We start from the raw sequence: 4,920 nt of genomic DNA, 5'->3' as shown, positions 1-4,920 counted from the left end.
TTATCTTTCATGAGTTACACAAGTTTACATAAAATTGAACAGATATTCATAAACAGTTATCTCACTTCGTTTTGTATAGTTACCCACTTTATATATGAACATATGTTTGATGGTATATATTAAAAAAGTGCAAATACTCCATTATCCATTGAATGATGGAAAATAATATACAGTTTATAAATGCATATATGCACGCATATGCATATATGTGCATATATATATATATGCACATATATGCACATATTTTTTCATTCTTGAATATACTATAATATACTTTCTTCTTATTTATATTTGTTTAATATATATGTTTATTTTGAAATTGAAAATAACGCAGTACTGAGATATTCTTGGAAATTCAATTAGAATCCATAAAACAGCTTGCGTTTGGATTCTGGTTACGGCCGACCGGCTATTTGGAGTGGAATGCAGCCCATCCACGGCAGTAAGCCCAAACAGTAATCGAATGCGCCACTTCCGGCTGACAGTGGCTGACCTCCGTCTTCGCTAAACAAATATGTTTTATAACTCTCTAAAACGTGTTAACGTTCTCATTGGACACATTACGTGCCAGTGATCATCACCAATCAATCTCACAGATTTCGGGGAGGACCCCCCCCTTCTCCAGCAATAGATTGATCTGATTGGTAGATTCAAATGTGCGTTTCCGCCTCTGTCTGTTGATGATGGCGCTTGTCAAAGAGAAATCATTCATCAGGTGCTTTGAAACAGAACATTAAAAAGAAACGAGAGGAAGATACAGCACGAGAGAGGTATGTGTGTGAGCATTTAAAACTATTTTAAATTGAAATAATTCTGCATGTACACTACAAGTAGTCTCGTTGCTTAATCCGTATGTCCCGTCTCTCGGCACTACAACAGCTACATTAGCTAACGTTAGTTAAATTAGCTATGTTAGTTCCCTAGTGTATAACCGGTCCGCAGCTTTGTGAACATTCCATTTAGAAGATTTTCGATGTTACAGTCAACTGAAGTCGACCCAAAACAGCCAAAAATAGTGGACCTCAGGGCTCGACAGTAACGGTTGCCAGGTTGCCATTGGCAACCATTCAGAAAAAATGTCAACCAGTTCTTGGCCTTTGGTTGCCATCAGTGGAAACCAGTTTTTAACATGAAGAAATAAGGACAGCAAACAGCTAAATGTGCACCCCAAAATAGATAAATGTTAATTATTTGTTGTGTTAAGAGTGATATTTAATTATTGTTGTGACCAGTCGGAACCTGATACTTAAGTTGCACGTGCATTGGTGTGATTACGGAGCCAGAAAGCGATGCACGTTTACTCACGTGCGCGGTGCGCCGTGTGTTTGTTTTACAAAAAATGGCGAAGCAAATTAAGTTGTTTGACTGTGGGGTAAAAAGTTCGGCCAACCCGTCAACATCTCAAACGAATGTTCAAAGTGATTCAACTGATAAAGCGCAAGGTGAGCCCGAACGAAAGCAAAGAGGACATGTGTAAAGTCTTGGGAGGCGAAATATATATGTACATTCTGCTCCGTTGTGCATTCACTTCTGGTAAAAGTTCCTTCAAAATAAGAGTCCTGATCTTATTACTACCAAAATAAAAGTGCTAAACAAAACTTTACCATAGGAAAATATTGGCATACAAATATAATCACTTCTATAAAAGGTAACACATTTTAAATATAGTTAGACATATTAAGGGTAATTTACAGCATTAATCATTGATATCTAATTATTGACTGTCAATGGTTTTCATTTATTTAACATGAGAAATGTATTAGTCTGGCCAATATCAGAACCACAATCAAGACATTAATGCTGAAGGGCCAATGGATCTATGGTGGGGGTCAGCACAAAGGTCAAGGAAACCCACGTTTGAAAGGGAGACAACGGATGACCAAGAAACTAGTGACTTGCTCAATTCATTTGTGAGGGATCTGTGAAGAACATGACAACAGCTGCACTACTGGTATTTAGTATACCAGCAATTGAGGGTGGACAAGTTTACTACCACTTATGTTTCAAATAATTGTGTTAATTACTTCTTGTAAATAATTTGAACATTCGTTTGTGTCACATGTTCATTATTAAGTTGATGTATAACTGTATAGTATCTTAATTATTTTAAATATAAGGTGACTAAAAATGGCAACCGTATTTTCAGTTTTGGCAACCAAACGGTGATGCCTGGTTGCCAACCTGGCAACCACTTTTAAAAGTTAGCGTTGAGCCCTGGACCTTTAGATCGCTATCATTTTAGCATAAGTCAATGGAGTTTAACATAGCAGAAATTAGCCTCGCGGCTAACGGACATTTTCTGACTGGTGAAGATGATGAGCTAGTTAAGTAATGTAACCACAGTTAGTCTATGTGTTCTGATCTTAGTAACTATGTAGGCTAACATTAGTTAGGCTATGTGTTGTGGACTAATGCATTCAAGTTAGTTCACATGTTAGTTGTTATTGCCCCTGCTGACAATTGTGTGGATAATATGTAGCCTACAGTCAATGGAATTTCACATTTTGCTCTCCAGTGTATGTTATTTTAATGTTGACCCATAATATTATATCTATATATTTTACAGGAGCATTGTTGAAATTCATAGGTCGAACTAAGCCTGCAGAACCACAAGTCAAGAGGACAGAGGAGCCAGATAGCAGTGGTGACTGAGGCAGAACAAATAAGGAGAGAGGGCCCATGCAGAGAAGCAGACATCATTAGTGAGGAATCAGACCCAAAAGACACGAGGACAGAGGAGCCAGATCGCAGTGGTGAGGAACGCACTGTCATTTAATTTCACTGTAATTTTACTTTTCATATATCACTTTATTCACTATTCAGCTTAGTTATTTATTCAGTTATTTTATTACTGGTATGCTAATTGCGCTATGCGTATTGTTATATATTGTATATATGTATGTATTTACTACTACTACTTACAAAATCGAGGGTTGTAGCTTTGTGTCAGTGCATGTTTCAGGGTTTTTATATGCCTTTGTTCATCTAAATTCTAATACTCATAGGCGACTACAACTCCTGCCGATGCCGAGGCCGAGTTCTCCCTTCCCACCACCCCAGGCTCATTGTGCTAGGTAAAAGTCTCATTCAATAAAAGTAGTCTTTTAAAGGTGGGGTAGGTAATTTTGGAGAAACCGGCTCAAGTGCGCTAGAATTTGAAAATACACAGCCGGAAAAAATCTGCCACTTCCTTACAGAGCCCCTCCTCCAACACGAACGCGCACATGACCAATGAGGGCACGAGATAAGTTTGTGCACAGATGGAAGGCTGACAGGCAGGTAGGCCATCCAGTCATTTCAGCCGGGCCGGCTAAAATGATTGGTCGTGCTTTTTACAGCGCCACGGCTTCCACAGATGACATTTTTTATGGATTTTTTGTCAAAGCATTTAAGATATTCATTGCTATCGGGATGTTAAGAGCATTCCATGGAATATAACAAAAAGTGTATCTCGAGCCGGTTTCTCAAACGTACCTACCCAACCTTTAAAGATGAATGCAATTACATTAAAAAAAGTTTTAAACAGAACTGTTACAGATGCAGGCCCGGTTCCAGAACAAAATGACTCAGGGTGCATCTGAGATTAGACAGGGTGCAGTGCTATTTTTATAAGTGGGGAGTTGACCTAACACCCTCTAGGGGGGTCCTCACCTCCTCTAGAGGGGTCCGGGGGTATGCTCCCCCGGGAAGATTTATTTTTAAATATTTAAGTTAAAAGTATCAATCTGGTGCACTTTGAGAGCAAAATGAAGAGATCTATGGATACATCTCAACACCCATATGAAACAGAACTGTTTCAGAACCTCTCCTTCCACAAAGCCACTGACTTCATGTGCTCTTTTCTTGATTCATGCCTTCCCAGTCCCTTATCACGTACAAGAGCATGGCGCCAGTTGTTGTAGCCAGTTGTGGTGAAGGCATCTGACGTACTTGAACCGAAATGTCTACATGCATAGCAGAAGATGGCATCTTTTTTACATGAATTTTCCAGCCAATCTCTGTTTTGAAACCATAAGCTGCAAAATGAGCGCCTTACCCCACTGTACAGTCGAGTTGGGTACTTTTTTAAATATACCTGTTTTGCCGAGGTCCTCTGGCACTTGCGGGCCGCCGAGGGGTGGCAGTGTTTGGGGCAAAGAAGACGGCTGCGGGCAAAGCCAGCATTCGGGCGGGAGGACGTTGTTGTCCACGACAGTGGCCGCGGGTAACGTAATATCCCCATGATCTGAACTGTTATTACCTGCAGTAGATGCAGTGTTACTGCTGGCGATACTGCTGCTGGTTGTTTTAACCATTTTCTGATGTACATCATTGACTACTGTGTAAGCATTTTGCAGATGACGAATGCGCATGTGGTGGTTGTATTCTCCAGCCACCTCCCTTGTGTGTGTTTTCCCTTCCCCTGTCTGTGTGGGCGTGGTGGCTGTCACTCCTGGCTCCCGGCTCAACCTCCACCTGCTGCAATCAGTTGGGCACCCTCCTCTGCTACACACCTGATTTCCATCAGCCATTACTAATGGCATATCAGCGGAGGCTCCACAACCTGTCAGCGCCAGATCGTTGTTTAAACCCCAGTGGTAAAACTCTCAGCCTTCTCAGCCTTCTTAGAATTAGTTAGCTATTTCCGCTACACTTGAATGTTCTTCTTACCTGTTCTTCTTGTGCTCCAGGATTACTCTCCAGCCGGATTACTCTCCACGCTCCTCCACCTCAACAGCCGCTAGCAACCGGATTACTCTCCACGCTCCTCCACCTCAACAGCCGCCAGCAACTGGATTACTCTCCACGCTCCTTCTCCTCAAAATAAAACCTTTGTAACACTCTGCCGTGTCCTGCGTTTGGGTCCTCTCAGATAACCGTAACAGCGCAGCGGCACAGGTCACGCGCACCTGACATGATAACGTTACTTGCCGTTTAAAT

The 4,920-nt window shown here is 41.3% G+C and overlaps 1 long non-coding RNA gene across 2 annotated transcripts; it reads left to right on the top strand.

Moving 5' to 3' along the window:
* Positions 1–476: 476 nt before the first annotated feature.
* Positions 477–4,712, top strand: LOC117555662. 2 transcript variants are annotated; one of them, XR_004570431.1, is made up of 5 exons: positions 477–770; positions 2,567–2,753; positions 3,006–3,074; positions 4,373–4,577; positions 4,671–4,712. It is a non-coding gene; the product is annotated as an uncharacterized LOC117555662 (long non-coding RNA). The 2 variants fall into 2 exon arrangements; XR_004570430.1 differs by lacking the exons at positions 4,373–4,577; positions 4,671–4,712 and having other exon boundaries at positions 3,006–3,267.
* The last annotated feature ends 208 nt before the right edge of the window (positions 4,713–4,920 follow it).

This window comes from Gymnodraco acuticeps, unplaced genomic scaffold, assembly GCF_902827175.1.
Source record: "Gymnodraco acuticeps unplaced genomic scaffold, fGymAcu1.1, whole genome shotgun sequence".
In the NCBI taxonomy this organism is placed as follows: domain Eukaryota; kingdom Metazoa; phylum Chordata; class Actinopteri; order Perciformes; family Bathydraconidae; genus Gymnodraco; species Gymnodraco acuticeps.
Note: the sequence above shows the minus strand (reverse complement) of the source record. Positions and strands in the feature narration are given on the sequence as shown.